The 24,412-nt window shown below is 32.9% G+C and overlaps 3 pseudogenes across 2 annotated transcripts; 2 read left to right on the forward strand and 1 right to left on the reverse strand.

Moving 5' to 3' along the window:
* Nucleotides 1-10,222: 10,222 nt before the first annotated feature.
* LOC143563622 (putative galacturonosyltransferase-like 9 pseudogene) lies at nt 10,223-11,608 on the forward strand (annotated as a pseudogene).
* A 4,845-nt stretch (nt 11,609-16,453) lies between these two features.
* On the forward strand, nt 16,454-21,048 carry LOC143563637 (uncharacterized; annotated as a pseudogene). Its single transcript, XR_013140705.1, has 11 exons — nt 16,454-16,555; nt 17,516-17,629; nt 18,320-18,438; nt 18,555-18,601; nt 18,688-18,788; nt 18,925-19,012; nt 19,106-19,213; nt 19,595-19,745; nt 19,832-19,903; nt 19,989-20,102; nt 20,846-21,048. The product of XR_013140705.1 is annotated as an uncharacterized LOC143563637 (transcript).
* Nucleotides 21,049-21,431: 383 nt separating this feature from the next.
* On the reverse strand, nt 21,432-23,372 carry LOC143563623 (metalloendoproteinase 2-MMP-like; annotated as a pseudogene). The gene is made up of 2 exons (XR_013140703.1): nt 22,692-23,372; nt 21,432-21,941 (listed from the first exon to the last, which is right to left on the reverse strand). The product of XR_013140703.1 is annotated as a metalloendoproteinase 2-MMP-like (transcript).
* Between the last annotated feature and the right edge of the window lie 1,040 nt (nt 23,373-24,412).

Consider the following 24,412-nt stretch of genomic DNA (forward strand, 5'->3'; position numbering starts at 1 on the left):
AATATTATTAGACAAAACCAGATGTTACATAAATTCACCAGCCATTTCTTTCAACAAACACTTGATATTTCTTTCTACTTTTGGTTTTTAAATTAGTTTAAGTCACATAATAATTTTGTCAATAATATAAGTATATAACTATAATAATTAGCTTAAAAAAATTTAAAACTATAACCGTCTTTTGAAAAGCGTGAGGAAGTCCAAGGTGATATGTACCCCGGAGCCGAGGCAAGTGACAACATGCGTGAAGTTTAGGTTTCAAAATAATGCTTTAAAAGTTATTTATACATCATAGTTTCAATCAAAATAGCTCAATTATATGTAAAAGTAGTAAAAAAATCGACTGTTTGCAATCGTGTTGTATAAAGATGAGCACTTTTCCGCACAGACGCGCGCAACTTTTTGACTAGTAGTGTGATACTGTAATGCAAAGAGTGTTTCACACTTTCACCAAATTTAGCACAATCGTCTTTATTTGTAAACAGACGGATGAAGTCAGAATTTTAGTTATTTAATTGTAAGCTTAACAATTATATCAGGGCTTTTGCGGATGTATAGTATACCTTATAATTGTTTTGTTAAGATAATAAACAACATTCCCAAATTCCAATCTAAATCTTTATTTTGTTTTGTAATTTGATAATCACCGTTATCATTGTGACAGCTATACTAAACAAGCTACAAAATGCTTTGAATCAAATACCAAACAATGCAACAGTCCTTAATTGTTACTTGAACTTTATTAAATATTACTAAAAGTTGCATTTAACTAAGCAATTGAGTGTGGGTTTTATTTAAAAAAAATGGTCCACACACAAAACAATTAGATTAATACTTGAACTTTATTAAATGTTACTAAAAGTTGCAATGTATGTTCACACCACAGTGTTGAATAATTTAATTGGTTCAGAGGTCCTTAATTTGTCATATTTGACCTCTGAATCCTACATATAAATGGAAAACTAAATTATCTACATATAAATCTTTTATAGTGTGGTCATATACGGGTACTAGCAAGCATGCAATCATGAAGCCCCAATTAATGCGATAATTAAACTGGATGAGAGTTACTTAACTGAATAAATATCAATGAGTATTTAGATTTTATGATATTTTTACAACCATAGTTACATGATGAGCAAGCAATGAGGCTCGGTGATGAAAAATAATCATCCCAACACACCCTTTGTGCCAGCAACAATGGGCAAAATTTAGCAAGTATACAATCATCTTGCTTTTAAAACCTTATTATCTTTATCTTAAAAAAAACAAACAAAAACAAAACTCACATTTTTAAGCTAAAAACAATCTCTTTTAGCATAAACGGTCAAAATTGAACCTCATTTTGTTTTGGTCGGTTGATCCCAACCAACATGACCAATTGATTAATCGGTTTTTGTAATCACATTACTCAAAATTCAAATTATTAAATGTATGAGCACATTAATTTTAATAAAATTTATCAAGAACCTAATTTTTAAATCAACTTAATTGGTCAATGTTCATTGGTTAATTATTAATAGATGATGTTTACATCGGGACAATTACAGACTAACGGCAGATAGACGGGCAACAAGCTGCGCCGCTACCCCCTTCTGAATAGCAAACCTTACCCTACTAAATACAACGTTCCCTTTAGCATGGGCGGAGTTACTGCTGACCACCTGCTGAACCCGCTTAAGGAACTGAACCGCGTCAGGGCCAAGAGCGCCAAAGGTGTCAAAAGCAAACGGTATGAACACGTGCTGATTCTCAAGGCAAGCTTTCTCGTGCTTAGCTACTTTACCCGCCTCTGCCTTGTTTATCGCATGACCCACCACAAACCCATGGCCCCGTAGCCCAACGAGGGGGGACACACCTGTCAAATCAACGCACGCGTGCTTCCCTTTTTCCCATCCAAAGACAAGAATGTCAGCGGGTCGTAGGGTTGATCTCCCATCTAAAGGGTCGGTTAAGAAGTTCACCGGGGCTTCCTTTTTTGCCGAGATCCCGGCCCGCTTAAGGACGTCGTAAAGCACATCTCGAACTAGATCATGTCGATATTTAAAGCCTGGTAATTCTTTGCAATGGTAAAGAATAAAGGATTCTGGTTGGCAAAATTATGAGCGACAGTGAGAATTTTGGTAAATATATGGATCTTATGTTATATAATTAAAAATCCTAATACGATTAGATATTAATTTTATCATAGAGTAATTATATAATTACTCTACTTGTATATATAATTACTCTATTTGATTCTCACGTTTAGAATGTTAATTACATTTGTATTTGATCCAAACCCGTGTTAATGTAGATTTCCTTTGTTCAACCCGTGTTTTACACGGGTCACTAGCCTAGTATAATTATATAGAAAACTACGCAAAAAATAATTAAATAATATATTTTATGATTTTACAAAATTATAAGTAGCATAAGTTATCATGTGTGTATTAATGTGAAAATTAAATATCGGATAAGAGTAGACGGAGTTGTCCTTTGTCTCTTCAAACCCCCGATCAAAAAAGTACCAAAAATATAATAAAACGTACAAAAATGAACAGGAGAAAACAGAGGGGGTGATATTCAAAGTCGGGACTGAATATTTTTGAGAAAATCTAGACTCCACTCCGTCCCCTCTAAGGTGAGATGTAATGGGTGAGGTAGGGAGCAAGCATATAAGATGTTTGGGTACGAAGCTAGGGTGAAAGCTAATATGGTGAGGAGCAGCACGAGAATGCGTGAGTTAATGAATAATCATCCTAGTTTGGTAAAAATACGTAAACCATCTATAAGAATGACACCATCCGGAAAGAGAAAAGCGAGACAAGGAGGAGCGCCATGTGGCGAGAGCTTCCCTTGTCTTCCGGATAAAGGAGCGACACAAAACATTGAAATTAATATTTTGTATAGCCTAGTTAATAAACAAGTAGAGTTTGAGTTTAAAAAATAATCTCTATGAAATGAAACAAGCACGACTCAACATATCTAGATACTAGTATATAATTATCATCAATTATCGAAATAAATAAATAAATAATGATAAAGTGTATACAGAATTTTACATCACAAATAGGAGATAAATCAGAATTCAAAAAAAAAAGGTTCAAAACTGCCTTATTATTTCAACTCCAAATCTAAATTCATACAACTGTAATTATTATTATTAATAATTACAAAATCAAAGGTATTTAACACAGTTGCACTATCCAAGTTGTAAAGTGGAAAAATGAACAAACATGGAACATGATCATTATTTAATTATGTTCATATAACAACAAATTATTCCTCTCTTTATAACATCAATGTAAGAAAAAACATATAAATAAAATTATGTAGTTGTTTATAGGGAATATCTCATAAAATAGTAACCAACTTTAAAAGTGTTCTAATTAGGTCACTCATGCATATTTTTCTCAAATCAGGTCACTAAATCTTCAAATCGAGTCTCACCGTTTTTTTTTGTTTGTTAAGAAATAAATGGAGGATAAGATGTGGTGGTCGCAATTTGCAATATAGGTAGTTATATTTTTAAAAAATTAAAAAACGTTAATTATATTAAAATTCAAAAATAAAAAATAATATCTACACCGCCACTCAACGTCAACATAAAAAAAAGATAAAAAGATTTTCTATGTGAAACAAAAATTAAAAGCGTTAAAAAAACATGTTAAAACTAGGGGTGTGCGTGGTGCGGTTCTTGACTAAAACCGAACCAAAAACCAAACTTTCGGTTTTATGATTTTTTAAAACCATTCGGTTTCGGTTTTTTCGGTTTTCGGTTTTTGGGTTCGGTTCGGTTTTGAATGCGGTTTTTTCGGTTTTGCTAGTCGAGCAAAAACTTTTTGGGCAAAAAAAACTTGACCCAAGATATTGAATCGAGCATGCCATTCTTTTTCTTTAAACTAATGATTACTAGAAAATTGAATGTTTACACCTAAAATATTAAAAGATAATAAAAGACATATTTGAAATTAAAATTCAAAATCAAAACCGAAAGTACCTATTATTGGTTTTTAATCATACTTGCAAACCAAATATATTTATATTAACAATATGTTAAAATTAAACAAATATCCATCGGTAGATTTTGTTTTAATGATTATATATGGTTAAGATGTTATAGTTATTTCGGTTCGGTTCGGTTTTTTCGGTTTTTAACAAAATACAAAACCGTACCAAAACCAATATTTCGGTTTTTTCTAAAGTTCAAAACCGAACCACCGGTTTCTATTTAGGTTTGGTTTTTTCGGTTCGGTTTTTTCAGTTTTATTGGTTTCGGTTCGGTTTTTTTGGTTTTGTGCACACCCCTAGTTAAAACCTTTAATTTAATAAAATATGAAAGTTGAGTGACCTAATTTAAACACTTTTTAAAGTTGAGTGACCTAATTGGAACACTTTTGAAACTTGGTTACTATTATATGAAATTGCCCATTTTTTATAAGTTTAAAAGTTTATGTAGTACGGTTCCATTTAAAAAGAGTGGTGTTATACATACACCACCTCCAAATATGTACACTAACATGACATACGTATTGTATGGATACGACTCGTATGACATTTATAACAATACACTTCTGTCACGTTAATCAGTTTTTGTAAAGTCATAAAAGTTTGTATAACAACTCATATAACATCTTATACGTGTTTATATATACATTTATGCATATCAAATGGTCCGTATAAGGTTATACGACTTGTGTATGATATTGTTAAAATGTTAAATAATGTCATACACGTTGCATGACATGTTATCGGTGTACATAATATGTTAGTGATGTTCGTATACATGTTAACAACTAGAGCGCGCACAACACGTGTCTAGGTGACCAAGTCTGTCTCTCGAAATCATGCCAACCACAAACCTTGCCCCTGTGGAGCAAGTTTGTGAGATCATGTTTGTGGCACGTTTGTATCTGCAAACAAGAGGCATACTGGAGGTGATGGGCTATAGCAATGGCGGACTCGGTATTTTTACCAATGGAGACCCAATTTTTTTCGATTTATAAAATTTTCAGGTCGGTCGTTATCCGGGTAAAGTCGAGGAGAGGAACATAACAAAACATAAAAATATTGTGTCATTGGAAACAAGTAAGTAGAAAGAATCTATATTATAAACTAGACTGAACATAGACTTTTAATTCATTTTTATTCATACCTGAAAACATAAACGTAAGCTATATATATGGTCTTACATACATGACCAAAACATGAAAAACTAACTCTAATACAAATAAATGATTCATTATAATACACATACATAAATATCCTAACTAAATAACTAATATTGAATAGGATATATAAAAAGCTACAAAAACAGAATATTGTGAGCCTTGAACCTCCAACCTCTCAAAGGCTCAAAGGAAAAACAAAGGACTTTTCACTAGATCAATTCAGCATTAATAGTATGGGTTTCAAGTACTAATTTTATGGGGTTCTTACAAAATTTAATATATCGCATCTAAATAGTTTTTAAAAAATATTGGTGTCCCGTGACCCCGATCAAAACTATGTGGGTCCGCCTCTGGTTATAGGGTCGCATCACTTTCATGTACGCAGACGTATTTTTTTAATTGGTATGTAAAAGTTTGTTGTTGTAGAAGAAAATATGAGTATTTAAAGAATGTTTAAAACGTGACGTAGACATAATTGATTCAACGGTTTGAATTTTTATTGTTGCGGATGCTCTAAACGGGATTCTTTTTTTATAATATTTTTGTTAGTGTATATACTAAGAGCAGGTTCACAGAATTTAAAGTGGATAGATAAATACATAAGCCATGTCGGAAAACAGAGGAGGTGGTGGGCCACGTGGCATGTGATAGGGTGAGTGGTGCACCAGCCCGCTGACAATAGCAAATTTATGCATGTTTTTTTATTTTAATTTAATTATTATTAAATAAATAAAAAACACTTTAATTTTTGCTTTGTACACATCTGCCACCATTATATTCCACAGCTGGGTTTTGCTTTTGTCCTTTTTTGTTCTTTATAAAATTAAATGTAATTTATATCATTTAATCATAGCTTTAAAAAGCAAAGAACTTCAACCCTAAAGAGTTGTAAGTCAATATTATAATACAATACAATTTTACTAGAGCATTGATTTATGTTTAGATAAACACTAAGATCATATATATATAGTCTATATACGAGTCATATAGGATAACTTAATTCGTTTAAATTTTATAGATGACTAAACTTATAGAGATAATCAGAGAAATGAAGATGGATAAAATTTATAAACTTATAGTCCTATTTATATGTAGAATACTAAATTTGTCAAATAGTTTCGAAAGAATCTTATATCCCAACATATAACTGTCGGTGAAATCTTATATATGTCAATATTACCTTCACGTGACATCACCCAAGAATCACGGACAACACGCCAAATTATGCGTTTATACGAGTCACATTGTGAGGAGTACCATTGACGTGCCCCTGAAGTCTATTCAACTCGTTGTATAGACCCTGATGAAATGGTGTTTAAACTAAGGGTTCGGTGTCCCAATATCACCTTTCATACATTGAGATGATATTTGCAATAATTTTATTTTTTTTATTATATATAACTTTATAATTTTTTGTTTAATTTACATCATTTGGATTTTAAGACGAAACTTTCAACTTTAAATAGTAAACTATAGTTAATTTTGTATGAGGTAATGAAATTAGTGAGTGAATGAAAATGAATAGATAATGAAATGTCTAATGAATCATTATCATTCTATCATCTTATTTCGCTGATATATAAATGTAATAAATAATAACCTTATTTTGTTTGGTAGATACGAAACATGCGATGATTAAAAAAAACGACAAAATATTATTGCCTCAAAGTAAGTAAAATTTAACAAAATATAAAAAAATGGTAATGCGACAACGACGGTGGTTAGGAGTTGATGATTGTTAGAAACCATAATCAAAAGAACAACACAACGTTGATCAATAGCAATTGATCGACTCCTTATTCATTTAACCAAACTGAAAATAAGACCATCCACAAATTATTAAGATAAACCTTATGATTTTAAAGTTTAAACTCTTATAAACTATCATAATAAAAAGATAAACTTAATGACTAAAGTTTAAACAACTCGATAAACTTAAATAATTGACTTAAACTTAAACTCTAATACTTTAAACATTTTTTAAAGTTATCCTTTCTGGAATAGTGGCAGTTGTGGTGGTAGGGTGATGATGGTGAAGACGGCGACGACGATAAACATTTAATGTAACAGATTATAACTAACTATTTATTTTTTAATGGTAAGCAAAAGTTGACAAAAATATTTAAAATTTAATATTTCTTCTACAACAACTTCTCAATCAATTGCTAATTAATCATTTGTTTATTTTAGCTAACCATATTTACCCAAATCCATTTTTTATTCATAACAAGCAAAAAAGTTATAAATTACCAAAAGTATTTAATTTTTGCATCATTCGGTGTTCATTTATCATTTATAAATATTCTACAATTACTTTTCTAACATTTGTTAATTAATAACGAGACACCAAATACTTTATTTAAAAGTTATAAAGGAAGAGTTCTTCCGTTCAGATCTCACTAATGACAAACAATGTCGGATTTCCTTCAAAGATCGGTCTCTTGATTGGGACCTATAGAGTGTACAAACTTCCCTTCGAATTCGTGTCAGCTTAGCACCTAACAGTTTCATTCTCGAGGATTGAAAATAGTTCAAGTGAGTCGGTGAAAAAATAAGTGATGACCGTTTAAAAAAATATTAATCCCAGCCGCCACTAGGATTGTAAACGAGCCGAGTCGAGTCGAGCCAGAGTGTGCTCGAGCTCGAACTTAATCGAGTTCGGTTCGTTGTCTTTATCGAGCTGAAAATCAAGCTTAAGCTTGGCTCGTTTAAAACTCGAGCCGAGCTCATTTATTTTTTTTTATTTTTTATTTTCATTTTATATTTTATAAATTTGATAGATAAAAGACTATATTATAACACTAACATAAATATGTCATAAAATAAATAAAATAGATAATTTATAATTTTATATATTTTATTTTAATTATTTTTTATAAAGTTTTAGATATCAAGTGATATAATATATAAATAATTTTTATTTATTTTTTTTGGTATGAAGTTATTATATATAGATATTTTTAGAGTTTAATATAAACGAGCAGACGAGCCGGGATCACGAGTCGAGCCAAGACCGAACAACGAGCCGAGCTGACTCCTGGCTCAATCTTGGCTTGTTTGGAAATCGAGCTGAGTCAAGCCAAGCTCATTTAGAATCGAGCGTTTTCGAGCCGAGCTTTTTCAAGATATTTTCGAACGAGCTGTGAGCCGCAAACTTTTTGAACATCCCTACTCGTCGCCACTGAGTCCTAAACCATCCCCATCGTATCATCTTTTCTTGCCAGCAAGCTATACATACATACACTCTCACCTGTATATATATATATATATATATACACATATATATATATATACACACACACACACATATATATATATATATATATTTATATGGGAGGGATATTTTGTGAACTTGATGAGTTGTAAGAACTTTAAAAACTCAATTTCGGACCACAAATTTAATTAATTGAGTTTGAATATGTGGCTGAGATTAAATTTGATTAAATAATGAATCAGGAGAGAGAATAAGTATTTTTGATAATTACATAAGTTTAAATGTTAGTTACACATGCGTAATAAGTCGATTCGGTGTGTAAAAATTACGGTAATTTTTTGTACATTATTTACGCTTACGTATTACACATGTGTAAAAAAAATCCAAAAAAAAATTTTTTACGTTGAGTTCTTTCGAGTTCTTAAAGCTCAAAGCGGTTCTCAAAAGAAATCAATCTTATATATATATATATATATATATATATATATATATATATATCCATATGGGGTAAAGTTAAAATACAAATGACAATAAAAATGAGAAGGGTGAGAAGGAATCTAGTCCATTAATCTTATATTTGAATGGTTGAGATTAATTTAATAAATAAAAATTGATGGAGAGGGCATGAAGGTAATAACACACCTTTGTTGACTTTTTCTCTCCACATGCAGTGCACGTGTAAATTTCCCCATCATTTTAAAATTTCCATAACTTTTAGGCCATTGTGTCATTGTGTAATATGTTTGTTTCTATTGTGTTTTATGTTTCAAGTCATTGTGTTATACGTATTCACCATTGTGTCTTATGTTTTAAGCCATTGTGTTATACGTATTCACCATTGTGTCTTACTTTTTAGGTCATTGTGTTATACGTATTCATCATTGTGTTATATTTCAAGTTATTGTGTAACATGTATTAATCATTGTGTTTTATGTATTAGATAATTTGTTGTTATTTTATCTTTATTTTTACATATAATTATTACACAACGGTGTTATTAATATTTAAAAACATAATGATGAGTTGAAAGACACAATGACGAAAAAAGACACAATAATAAGCGAAAAGACACAAAGGTGTGTGAAAAGACACAATGACGAAAAAAGGCACAATGATAAGCGAAAAGACACAACGGTGTGCGAAAAGACACAATGACGAAAAAAGACACAATGATAAGCGAAAAGACACAATGGTGTACGAAAAGACACAATGACGAAAAAAGACAGAATGATAAACGAAAATACACAATGGTGTACGAAAAGACACAATGGTGTGCGAAAAGACACAATGACGAAAAAGACACAATGATAAACGAAAAGACACAATTGTGCGCGAAAAGACACAATGATAAGCGAAAAGACACAATGGTGTGCGAAAAGACACAATGATGAAAAAAGACACAATGATAAGCGAAAAGACACAATGGTGTGCGAAAAACACAATGGTGTGCGAAAAGACACAATGGCGAAAAAAGACACAATGGTGTACGAAAAGACACAATGACGTAATTTTTGTTTTAAATTTTATATAACAAAATCATACTCATATTAAAGATAAAAAACGATTGTTATTGTGATGAACTTTTTTTTAAAAAAATATCATACGAAAAAGTTATAGGCGTTCTAAAATGATGGGGTATTAACATGTGCCATGCATGTGGAGAGAGAAAATATGTACAATTACCTCTGTACCTTTTTCCTTTTGATCCACACTTGACGCATGTCAATTATTTATGCTTCTCACACTTCTCATTTTTGTTGTCTTTCGTATAACTTGACCCAATCCATATGTACATATATAAATAGACACATATCTCTCTCTATATCTCAATATATCTCATTATAAACGAACACACACACAGTCACCGTTGACCGTTTGACCAACTTCTCGCCGGAGATGAAACCCTAACCATAACCCTAACTCTTAAAACCATCCAATAACCGTCATCTTCACCGGCAAGATGACGTCATCTCCGATCAATCCTCTCAACATTATCCTCTTGTTATCTCTCCCGCTACTCTCCATCGGCATCCGCTCTTTTCCGGCCACCGATGACGTCATCTCCGGCGACAAGTTCTTCCAGTTCACCGAGTCGCCGGAGTACCTCAACGCCGCAAGCTGCCGTACCTCCGCCTCCGTACACGTGGCAATGACGTTGGACTCCGAGTACCTACGTGGCTCAATCGCCGCCGTACACTCCGTCCTCCGCCACGCCTCGTGTCCGGAGAACATCTTCTTCCACTTCATCGCCGCAGAGTTTGATCCGGCGAGTCCACGTGTCCTCACGCGATTGGTTAGAAACACGTTTACGTCGTTAAGTTTCAAAGTTTATATCTACCGGGAAGATGACGTCATCAACTTAATATCCACGTCAGTCCGGGTCGCGTTGGAGAACCCGTTGAATTACGCCCGGAACTATTTAGGCGATATACTTGACCCGAATGTGAAACGGGTTATATATTTGGATAGTGATGTTGTATTGGTGGATGATGTTATAAAACTATGGAATATAAAATTAAATAATAACCGGGTTATCGGAGCCCCGGAATATTGTCACGCGAATTTTACTAATTACTTTACTGACGCATTCTGGTCCGACCCGAGTTTAAATCAAACATTTATGTCGGGTAGTGGGACTAGAACGGGGACCAGAACGGGAATCAGAGCACGCCCGTGTTATTTTAACACGGGCGTGATGGTGATGGACTTAAGTAGGTTTCGTCAGGGGAATTACCGTAGAAAAATCGAGAATTGGATGGAGATTCAACGGAAGAAGCGGATTTACGAGTTGGGATCGTTGCCGCCGTTTTTGTTGGTGTTTGCGGGAGATATTGAGGCGATTGATCATCGGTGGAATCAACATGGGCTCGGTGGGGATAATGTGAAGGGGAGTTGTCGGTCGTTGCATCCGGGTCCGGTTAGTTTGTTGCATTGGAGTGGGAAAGGGAAGCCGTGGGTGCGGTTTGATGAGAAGAGACCGTGTCCGTTGGATCATATTTGGAAGGTGTATGATCTGTATAGGAAGAGATCTCAACCGTTGGATTTTTTTCAATTAGTCGTAGTTTTTTAGAATATTATTTGGATTCGATTCGGATTATTTGGTTAAGGAAAAGTTTTTTTATTTTTTATTTTTTGGTTTTATTTTTAAGTTTTTTTATTTTTGGAGGATTTGGTGATTCAAAGATGACATATTGGTAGAGATGTTTAGTGATATAAATAGAAAAAATTGATTTGTTCTTGTGATTCATTTCATCTTTGTAATGTTATGATATGGTATTCAATTGTTTAATGGTTTATTATTTTTACCTAGAGTTTTAATAATATTATGACAAACTGGTCGGTAGTGAATTGACTCGTATAATTTGTTATAGGTTTACACTTGATTCTCACTTATTTCCCGCTTTCAAGAAGTTTCATTGTAAGTTTACGTATCGCATTTGTAATCATGCCAAATAAAAATAACAAAGTCGAAAGGAATTAACCGGAGAATTAAAATCTAACTTGATGACCCGAACAAACTGAAAATCGAATAGATACTCGTAACCCCTTTGATTAAACTATAGTAACATACCTTACAAAGTACAGAAAATGGTAACTTTTAACATGCAACATATAAAGTAAAATACTATTTAAATTTTAAAATGTATTATTATATTTAATTTGTTTCTCAATTAATTACATGATGATAGTTTATGGGGTTTGGTTTGGAGGTTTGCTTATGACAATTGATTGGAATTTTTAACATGTAGCACCAAAATATTTCAGAATAATAAATAAGAAAATCTAATATATTTATGAGAATATAAGTTAGGTGGTTAATGACAATTAAATAGAGGTTCATGTGTTTTGGTACCATTAATATCATTTCCATAATTGAATATATGTAAAATAAATGTTGTCTATTGGAAAACTGTGTCTAGCAGTTAATTGAAAACTTTAAACTAGTGTTTTTAAAGAAATTAGGGAATCCATAGTGCGCTTCGCTAACGCCCCAAAACCATCTACGACGCCCAAACACTACTATGCCTTGGGCGTTTTTGACAAAGAAAACTCCACGTCTTTTAGCAACGGCGTCAATTATTACAAAGGTTTTAACCAATACACTTAAAAAATGAAAAAAACCTACATACACTCCATGTGACATTGACGTAACAAAAAAAAAATGATGTTTTTAGCCTCTCTACTACGGATGCGCTTAGGGTGAAAGGGGCGTCTCAGGAAGAACCCTATGTCATTGTGTCCCTCAAACTTACATTGTATAATGCATATTATTTAGAAATATAAGTTAGAATTTTTAAAGCAAGATAAAATAGTTGATAAAGTTCAAAAGAAAATAAAAAAATATTTGATGATGATTTATCAAAAATGAGAATTTAATTTCACACTATTATGGGCTGTGAAATTTTGTGGGAGTTGTTGTATAGGTTTATGATTGGTTAATTTTGATAAGTGATGATTTAAAGGCAAAGGTAATGGGAAGATGAATGTGTCAAACACCCCTTTGCTTAGCCATTGGAAGTGGTTTTCACCTTTAATCACTTTTTCAAAGTCTTTTCTTCCCCTTCAAGAGTAATTATTTCAACTACTGTTATTGTCTTGGTAAACTTCTTAATGCATATAAATGTATACTAACATTACATAATCAAATTCAAAAGTTTTAAGGAAAAAAAAGGTGAGAATTTATATATTGAATAGAGTTTAGGGAGGGTTTAAATGGAGGTAAACCTTACATCTCTTCTATATGATAGATTGGTCATGACAAGACACCCCCCCCCCCCCCCCTTGGGCTCTAAGGACACACATAACAAAGATGAAGTAAGAAAAAACACATGCAACCAACACTCAAAAACATACACATAGCACATACACATACACATACACATACACATACACATAAACAACACGTCAAAATTGTCAGTAGCGAGAGTAACAGAAGATAAAAAGACCATAAGGCACACAAAAAGCCGTATAAATGAAAAACTAAAGCATTTTCAGGTCCCAAACACCCTACACCTAAAAGTACATGCACACCTAATCCCTGAAATCTATACGTTCTCCTAATAATATTTTGCATTTATCCTACGTTTCCACAATCTTTTATACTTAAAAAAAACCAGGTTTAGAACCCGTCGCGTTGCGACGACGGCTTGACGCATATTCGGTTGGTATCAGTTAAGTATGTCACGACACGTACACTAAATCAAAAAATTATGTGAACGCCCAAAATAGTGTCAGCACACGTATAACTTATGATGAAAGCGGCCCATATACAATCGGTATCTGATAGAAAAATAAATTAGTAAACGTATAGCTTATGATACAAAAAATAATATAAGTAAAATGACGTTCATTTGGTTGGCAAATTACAAGCGTTGTGACAAAAATACGGTCGGTATCTATAGGTTCGCCACAACAGTGGAACTAAACCCAAAAAATAATGTCAAAAAATAGGCATATTTAAAAAACAAACAAACGCGGCGTTGTGGCGAGTCGACATACATTAGGTTGGTAAAGATTAGGTTCGTTATCATACCAGAAGTAAACATAAAAAATAGTTCCGTTATTGGCTAGATTTGTTACAGTAACAAAACTAAATAAACAATAACACTAGTGTTGCGGCGATGAGGCGTTGCATTTTTAGTTGGCGTCACTTAAATTCGTCACAATACCGAAACTAAATCTAAAACTCAATTTTCTCAAATTAAAAACCTTTAAAAAAGATCTAAGTTAAAAGGCCTTTCAAAAATATAATGTCACACCCAACAAAATTTAAAAAAATAAATAGTTAAAAAAAAATTCATGTATACAAACAACCACTAAAGATTTAAACCAGGCAACCTTAAACAAAGAAAGTTAGCAAAGCACACCTTAGCCAACACACCATCACAAACAAACTTATTTCAATAATGAAACTAAAATCACAAATACTAAAATAGTTGATTTCATAAAAGGAGTTGTGGCACCAACATTTAATATTTATCTATATATATAATATATAATGTATATGCCTTCATTTATTTGTTTTGTACTTATATTCATAAGTTGTACTTTTACAATAAAATGACAATAAAAAAAATAGTATAAAGAAATGAAGAAAACATCGAATCCAAGAATGGTCAAAGTTCATGTGGCCTAGTTGCTCTTAAGCTAATACATTGATAACATATATTCTCTACATCTTATTTATTTACATCTTTTGTTTATTGTTAGTTAACAATATTTTATAAAGATGAATTAATTTGAATATTTCTATGGGTTGCATCACATGGTGGCAAATGACATTTTCTAATGGAAGAGAATATATTCTAATGTACTTGTGTTCATAAACATTGCTTTCATTGTTAGATAAACATGAGGAGATACCTCCAATGCCAACATTTAGGGCTTGTTCTTTTTAAGAATTTGTAAGGAATTTTAAGGAATGAGATTTTAAATCCCATGAATTGATATGTTCGTTTCATTAAATGAAAGAATGGGAATAGAAACTAAATCCCATCAAATCTCACATTTCATGGGATTTTAAAATCCCACCTATTTGAAAGGATTGTTAAGGATTTTCTTATTAACAATAAAAACCTCTCTAAAAAAATTCAAAAAAATTAATAAAAAAAATCATAACTCAAAATATAAATCAAAAACGAAAAATGTAAAAAAACTAAAGCGTTTCCGCCTTTGCCCTCGTTCTTAAAAAAAAAAAAAACCCAATAATGAAGAAGATTCCAATTCCAATACATATTAACCAACCAAACACATGATAGGGATTCTCAAACATTTCATTCCAATTCCAATTCCTATTCCAATTCTAAATCCTTTAAAAAAGTTCGTGAAACAAAAGCGCCCTTAGAAGTATGGAATATGGAATCCAAGGATAGCATTATGTTGCAAGCAAAGAGGTAGGCAAGAAATGAATATAACAAAAGGAATTAGCCTATGTTCTTTTCTCAATATCGAACAAGGGCGTATTTGTGTTGAAATACTTATACTTGTCTGGTTGGATGTTTATTATTAATGTTAATAGAATCGTCATAAATATATAAATGGAAAAGTTAATCGAGAAAATACAAAGACAAAATTCAATGGAGGGGGTGGGAGTAGGTTGTAACAACGCTGCCACTCCTTCAAAACTTCTTTCTGAGTAGCTTTTGCGGGTGATATAACCCGGGGGACTGGGGAGTTGAGAAAACATGTTTGTGCGTGCAAGAGAGAGAGGCAGGGTTGGGCGGGTAATGTGGTACCAGTGGGTTTGGGTTAAGATCGGTTCAACTACAATGGTTGAGGTGGTGATTGGTGGGACGACGGGTAGTGCTAGCCTGCGCTCCCTCCGCCCTAATAAAGTAATTTTCAAAATCCATAAACCTAAATGTTAAAAATAGATTGGTTTAAAATCTATACATAATAAATAAGTAACTGGTTGCGTCACGTGTCATAATTATGTGAGGTTCCAGGACAGACTTTCATTTTGAGAAGTGTCATCTAACACCCTACAATTCCTACTCGGGAAATAGAGATAATCAAATGTAACATAGATTGTTAGTTAGTGACCCAAATTAGGGGTGTGCAACAAACCGAAAAAATTAATTTGAAATTGAAAAACCGAAACAAAAAAACAACGGTTTGGTTTTATGTTTTTGTAGAAACCGCACTATCGGTTCAACCGAAAAAACCGAACCGAACCGAATTCCTAAATTTTTGTTTTTTTTATATATTATATTAAGTGATTTATAAGAATTTAATAAATATGTATCTCCAATATATTTTTTTTATCAAATGAATAATAGTCTATTATTTTACAATTAACAAAATTATTTATACCTAAAGTACTTGTTTTTTGCCAACTTTTTTATCGTCCTAAACTTTTCAAACTTAAATGGCAAAACCCGAAAAAACCGAAACCAAAATGAAAACCGAAAACCAACACAAAAAAAACCGAAAGTGAAGGGTTTCAAAACTCCTAAAACTAAAGTTTTAGTTTTAAAAGAAAACCACACCAAACCGCACACTCTTAACAAAATTAACTGCTGCTTAATATCTTAAATATTTACTCAATAATAATTTAATAACGAGTTTGTAAATAATAATAATATTTATGGAGTGTGCCGCGACGGGAAGTTCACGGCGGTGCTCCGGCGGAGCCAATCGCCGGTGCGACGGTTGTGGTGCCGTATTCTACTGCTCAGCCGGTCATCAGGTTTTCTATATTATTATTATTATTATTATTATTATTATTATTATTATTAAAACACTCACACAATTCGTTATTATATATCTTCAGCTGCTTAAACCTCAATACAAACCCTAGATAATCATATACAACAAATATATATTTCTTAATTATGATGAATAATAAGTATGAATAATAAATTTAGGATATCCAAAACAAGTTTATTTTTTTAAATCTGAATATTTGGATATCCAAAAAAAATATATATATTTCATGATAAATATGAATAATAAATTTAGGATATCCAAAATAAGTTTATTTTTTTTAACTCTTAAATATGTTTTTAAAAATTAATAAATAATAAATGTACTTTTTTTAGAATTAGGATATCCTGATCCGAAATTTTGGTTACGGATTCGGATAGTGATAACTAGGGGCGCAAACAAGCGAGCTGCTTGAGCTCGGATTGATAAAAAGCTTGAAACAAGTAGAACCTTTTTCAAGCTCGAGCGTATCCCGAGTATCAAATAAAGCTCGTTTAGTTATCGTGCATGAGCTCGAGTCTTGTATGGGAAGGCTGTTGGCTTGTCGACTGTTAACGAGCCTTATTTATCTTTATGTTTTACCTTTTTTGGACTTTATGCACTAATTTTACACTGCACAAACGAGCTTTGGCTCGTTAAGGTACTACACGAGCTCAATCTGAGCGTAGGCTTGTGTTAAGGTTTTTCTCAAAATATATAAAAATATTTAAAAACATATATATATTAATTAATAAATATTAAACGAGCTGAGCCCAAGCTTGAAAAAAACAACTCGCAAGCTAAGCTCGAGCTCTCGTAAGTCAAAACGAGCCGAGCTCGAGCCTATTCGAGTTTGGGTTCGGCTCGTTTATACATCTAGTGATATCAAGTTATCAACTATCCGAAAATTTCAGATATCCATGAACATTATTAACTAATTGTGTTTGTAATAATTTGGTTTAAGATATCACATTGGAGTGTTCATAAAGAAGAATGTGGAAGACTAAAACAACAAATGAGTTGTGTTAAGCTGCTAAATGACTTCCCTTTTACTTTTTCCCGGGAAGCTACTTACCAGGTAATCGTGTTATATAGTTTGATCATAAGGCCAATTGGTCCAATTTTCTAATACAAGATTGATATGAAGTATGCAATTTCTTGAAGATTGTTAGAATTATAATTAAGGGTGCAAACGAGCCAAGCTCGACTAGGCTCCAGCTCAACTCGTTTTGACTTTTGACTTACATTACAAGAGCTTGAGCTCGAGCTCAGCTAGTTTCGAGCTCCTTTTTTAAAGCTCGAGCTCGGCTCGTTTATTATTTAATAATTAACTACATTTTAATTTTTGTATATTATTATAAAACGTTAAACGGGCCAATGCTCGGCATTGTAGTGTGAAGTTAGTACATAGAAGTCCAAAAGCGTTAAAACTTAAAAAAACACAAGGTTTGACTAGCCTAAACGATCTTCTAATACAAGGCTCAAGCTTGGACTCGATAACTAAACGAACTTAATTTGAGGCTCAGGCTCGGCTCGAGCTAGATAAGGCTCGGCTCGTTTTGAGCTTTTTTTTATCGATCTCGAGTAGCTCGCAAGTGGCTCGGCTCATTTGCACCTCTAATTATATTGTTGTAAATTTAGTACACAACTTGAATCTATCTTAGTTTGTAAAAGTTAAATCTTTGACCTCAAAAGTCAAAAGTGTTCTCTTGATTAATGGAGCTTATTTGGATGATTTTAATTAATTTATTTGATTGAATTGTTGCAGGTGTGTGAAAAGATGGAGACCAGATGTTCATTATTGGATAAACTTGGAATCCACCGTGCAGGAATCTGGATCTGTGAATGCAGTTGCGGATCTTCAGATTTGTCGTTGGATGATTTGTGGTTTCTATTGCACTCTTTTATATTCTTGAAGTTTAATCAATATAATTGCAATATCAACATTTTGATTATTATTATTATTATTATTATTATCACTGTTTTATTCATTTTATTGGAAGGTCTGATAAGGGATGGAGTCTTCCAAATAGATTATGCCCTTGTAGAGGTAATTTTATAGTTTCTCAATTATTATAGTTTTTAAATCAGTTACAATTGCTTCTTAAAGCTACAATACACAAACTCAACATACAGGGCCTTTGTCTATATTAAAGAAACAGTTATGCAGTTGGAGTGAATATTATGAATGGCGAGGCATCTCTTTAGATTCTTCAGTTGCTCTACTTCTTCACTGGGTACTAAACTACTATTACTTCCTATGAATAATAAAAATATAATTTTGTAGAATAATATGCCTATATGGTTATATCTAGCTATTTAGTCATCTTTTGTGATATGATAACTATCATTAATACTTAGACTTTATTCCAGCCATTGACCATATATCAAGCCATTCAACTTGCTTTTGGTAAACAGTTGACCACTGAAACTACAGATGAACTTTGCATACACTACCTAGGTATTATTCCACTAGCATTTTTCTTTTATTTATTTATTTTTTACTTTTAGAGCTTGATTCTTCATTTCACTTAAATGAACTGTCTATATAAAGGTCCAGAGCGAGAACTTTATCAAACTGCTGTCTTTGGGGAGTTGCATGCTCTTCTTCCTGGAGTCGAGTGTATATAGATTTCGTGGGGCCCGCAGTTCCACATGACGGGTCAGCATCATATGTTAATATGTTAGTAAGAAACTTAATTTTAGTGTACATTTCATATCATACTTTAACCGTTTTCCCTCAAATTACACGTCAGCGTCAGATTATTCCTGATTTTTTAAATCATTGATCTGGTCAAAGGTTAAACGGTAGCATATCATACTTTTATCGTTTTTCCAAATATTGCTGACGTGGCGTAGCATCTTATTTGTCATTTAGTGTACGTGTAAATGCCATACATCTGATGTGGCATTTAACAGTTACTCCAACTATAAATCTTTAAAAACATATCATTTTTATTTTTCAATTTATAAGTTATAAATAATGTTCTTTCCACTTAACCAATCTTTGAATGTGACATCTGACGTGGCAGCTGGTATATAGGGACGGTGAGACAATCAGTCTTAGTAGCTATGCACATTGCATGGAGGCAAACTGCAGTTGTAAAACTCCTAAAAGTACCGATGATTCTTCAAAGATTACGTTAAGGTTTCATTCAGGCTATTATAATGACCGTTATCAAGAACTCACCAAGGTATATATTATTATTATTATTATTTTCATAAATCACTAGTATTTTACTCTATGCGTTTAAAATTGCATTCTTTTCTTCATGAACAGGAATTTCTTCCTGATTTGATCATTGCTCCAAATGCCGGTATTGCTGCTTACAAAAGCTGGTTACCGACTATCGTATGTCTTTTATGTATATGAAGTTCAAGTTTGTATACTTCTAACCGTTTGACTCAGTCTTGACTCGTTTGAATTGCAATATCAGGAGTTGATAAGAGAAATAGAAGTTCCAACTATTTTTTCTGATTATTGTGAAGAAGCTTGTCGTCTTGCAGCTAACTGTATAACCTCTGTTACCGGTACTCCACTCACAGTTCCTGTAAGTTCACTATTATCATTATACTTGTGTTTTATAAATATTTGTTTTCTATATTTTATATTCTTAGTACAGTAAAACCTCTATAAATTAATAACCTCGATAAAATTAGTAATTTGTCCGGTCCCAACTTTAGTACCAGTGCAAAATTGAACCCCAATGGATAAAATAATAAGCTAGTAACTTTTTTTGAAATCCCAGTGTATATATATCGGTCCCAACGAAACTATAAATTAATAATTACTAAAAGATTTCAAATTGTAAAATTGTCCAGTAAAAAATGAATCTATAGTCACTTGTTTTTTGTTGAACTTCAAATCTGTCGGGGCATTGTCTTCTCGTATTGCAACAAAACGTTGTGAAGAGTTGCTGCTTGCAATGCTTCTTTCCGAGTGATCGGTTCAATTAATTTCTTATTAAAAAACAATAAACTTGACAAATTAAATTAATTTGTGAATGTACATTGCACTTGGAAATTGAATGGTCATACGTAAAAACCTCTTTAAATTAATAAATTATTTATTTATCTATCGACATAATAATATCTCGCTAAATTAATAAAATATCTCGGTCCCAACATTATGAAATTATAGAGGTTTTACTGTATATGTACATCTGATATCACAAAATGTGTATATCTTTTTAACGCGTTATTACCATAAGTATGTGCATAACGAATATAGAATATATTTATTTTTTATTTGGTTTTTGGGCTGATATGATTTGTTTTCGACTTTTCGGCTCAGGTTCAGCTGAATCCATTTAGGCAGCCTTTGGCTGTTGAAGACAGTGCTCTGCTTCTTCCTTGCTACTCAAATTGTTTCTTGTTTGGGATATAGAGTATAAATAAATATGGGCTGAACTCATGGGCTGGGCTGCCAATTTTTTCTGTGGGCTTGAGCCCATTAAGCAATTTATATTTCATATCTAGTCATGTCATGTCTCATGATTTTAATTTTTGAGACAGGTAAAGAAGACATTTGTTAACCAAAAAATAAAAACATTTAAGATGTATTTTTATTTGGTGGGTGTAAGTTAAGATTAATGAAGATAACGGACGTCGTCATCGCAAGATGCAAAATTATCATTTTGCGATCGAAATTTTGAAATTTAAACACATAGTTGTCCGTTCACGTTTTGAGGCTTATTAACAAACATCCAGCGTGCTGCTAACAACGTTAACATTCCGTTAGTCACGGACCGTTGAAAACAAATATCATTTGTAGCCAAATCATTTTTTTATGCATCAAAACTACCAAAAATATCATTTCATGTAACAAAATATCATAACACAAAAAAGAATATATCCACCACCACCACCACCACCACCACCACCTCTCAATAATACAAAATAATAATAATAATCCAAAAAGATTCTTAATATTTAATTATTTACAATAAACAAAAAAATAATATAATTAATAACCCTCTAAAACATTAATCCAAAGGCCAATAATAATAACCCAACCAAACCCAACGGTCCACTTCCACGTGTCACACCGCTCATTTCCCTCTCACCAAACGTTGGTCCAATTGTACTATTATTATCCGGATTTATACCGTACAACTGCTGAATGCCGTCCACGTCATCTCTTGCCAGCTCAACCTTCCGTACACCGGAAGATATTGTTGGAAACATAACCGCTTCTTCCACCGACGAGTGGCCGAGACCTAACAAGTGTCCGATCTCATGCACCGCCACGGACTCCAGGTCCATTGCGGACGCTGACCCAGCGAACACGTCGTTGATAATCCACGTCTCCGCGCTGTCCATATGCATTAGTCCAGCGGGAGGCGCAAACGCGTGAGCTAATGTTCCCAACACTCCGTCGAACGATTCACCTGAATATTAGAAATTAATATTAAAATATATAATTGGAAATATAAGGGTTAGGAATTAAGCCAGGGCGAGCTCAAACTTAAATGAGCTGACTCTAGATCGGCATATTAACTTTATCGAGTTAAGAATTAAGCTAGCTCAAGCTCGATTCGTTTAAAGCTTGAGCCGACCTCGAGCTCATGAACTTTTTTATTCTTTAATTTTTTTACAAATAATAATATATAAACGAACCAGTGAGCCGAGTCAAGACTGAGCCACGAACCAAGCCAACCCTGACTCGAGCTCAAATCGAGCTGGGTCAGTTCGTTTAGATTCGAGTATTTGTCGAGCGAGACATGAACTTTTTGAATAGCCCTATAATATAGAGGTGGGCAAAAGAATCGGTTAAACGAACTGACCCGAAAATCGAACCGGTTTGAAACCGATTATGTAGAAACTGGTTTGGAACCGATTGAAACCGTAGGTTCGAAACCGTTTTTTAATTTTCTCTATCGAAACCGATTCCAAACCAGTTAACCGAACCGAAACCGATCAAAACCTGAACCGAAACCGGTTTCAACCCGCACCGAAACCGGTTTTGACTTTTGTTAACCAAACTAAACCGTTTTTGGGTTTTAAACCGGTCTGAATACCTCTACTCTAATATGTGTTACCAAAAATATATGAGCTATATTTAAAAGTTCTAAACCCAAAAATACATATATAATTCGGAGAGTTTATTCCTAAATTAATCGTTTTACTCAAATACGTACCGTCTCCATGATCCCTGGAGTAAAACCCGATCTTCAGATCCGCGGCGTTATAACTACTAATGTTCCTAAACGTCAACGGGGTCCACTCCGACCAACGTGCCAACGCGTTAGCGAACACGCGCTTAACGTTGTCCGAAAGTTGATTCCGCGGGTCAAACGCGTAAGTCAACTCACGCTGCGAGGGGCGCCACGCAGGGAAAAACGAGTAATGTGCAACCGAATACTTCCCAAAGGGTGTGAATTTACCCGAATTCATATACTCGATCCGTTAACAATATCCGCAACTCCACATCTTGGTTTTAGTATTTGTTTCATTGTCTCATCATCCAGTGTTCCAGTAGTGTTAAGATTGAAGTTTCTTTGATAGTTTTTGACTGCGGATTCAAGCGAGTCATCGAAGTCATCAGTGAAGTTGCCAGTTTGGTTAATGTTGTTAAGATATCCGAAGTAATGGAAGTAGTTTTTGAGTTTTGAGATGCCTGCTACGGTTTGACCCGAGCGGCATCCAGAAAGATTATTGAAGCCATCCCACGCGCCTTTGGTGGAGTTGGGGAGGAATGCTGGTGGGATTGAGGATATGTTTGGGAAGAAGTTAAGGAAGGCTGATATTGAAGATGTGAATATAGATATAGAGAGAGTGAATGTAATAATAATAATAATAAGAGGTAATTTGGTGTTCATTTTTTTTTTTTGATGTTTTGAGTATGAATATGTGAAATGGAATGAGGATTTGTATTTATGAAGATTTGGATTTATGGAGTTTGAAGATGAAATTGTCAAAAAGAGGTTGGAAGGAAGGAAGAAAGAGGTAGGAAAGGGTGCATGGGTGGATGATTATTGTGGGAATATTGTCATTTGTCAACTTGGATTTGAATATTATTTAGTTGAAGAAAAGGTAAATATGAATAATAATAATAATAATAATAATATATTAATATCTTGTGTTTTGTGTTGTTTTAAGCATGTTATCAGTATGTTTTTATAGTTATGCGAGTGACTTTTTATAAATTATATGGTATGGTTTTTTAAGTGTTTATGAGTAGAGAAGAGGACGGGAAGTGGTTGTGAATGGAGGAGGGAGAAATGATAATGATAAATGTATTAAACAATATTATTTAGTTGAAAAAAAAGAAAATAAATGTAGTGATTTTTAGTGTAATTATGTTTTTATGGTAGGGAATGAGCTATGAATGCTCTTAAAGCACTAAAAATTGCTACGTTTTACTCTCTCATATTCAATTAAATAATAACTTTTTATACATTTATCATTAAATATCTTTCACATACAATCAAAACCACTTTTAAAAAAATATTAAAAATTATACAGGACGAGCAGTGTAACCCAAATGAACTTTCTCATATAAAATTTTTCTCTGCTCTACTCACAATTATTAATAACATACCATACAATTACAAAACTCACTCACATATTTATAGGGAACGAGCTGAGAATGCTCTTATTTGAGAGAGAAAAGAATGTTTTCAAAAACAGATTGAAAATGATTAGCATGAGACTTATGGAGTTACGGGTGAGCAAGAACCAAACTGTTAGCGAAACAAATTGAAAACCGAATGAAACCGAAAATACCTGAATAGTGGTTATTTCGGTTAACCAAAATTACCTAAACCATATATATTTCTAACTTTCATATTTCTATTTAATGTATTTCATGTTTTATACCATAATTTCATAGAGTTATATTTCAATTTTATGTATTTCT

This window comes from Bidens hawaiensis, unplaced genomic scaffold (assembly GCF_021521415.1).
Source record: "Bidens hawaiensis isolate Kalapana, Puna unplaced genomic scaffold, B.hawaiensis_p1.1 tig00021502_1, whole genome shotgun sequence".
In the NCBI taxonomy this organism is placed as follows: Eukaryota; Viridiplantae; Streptophyta; class Magnoliopsida; order Asterales; family Asteraceae; genus Bidens; species Bidens hawaiensis.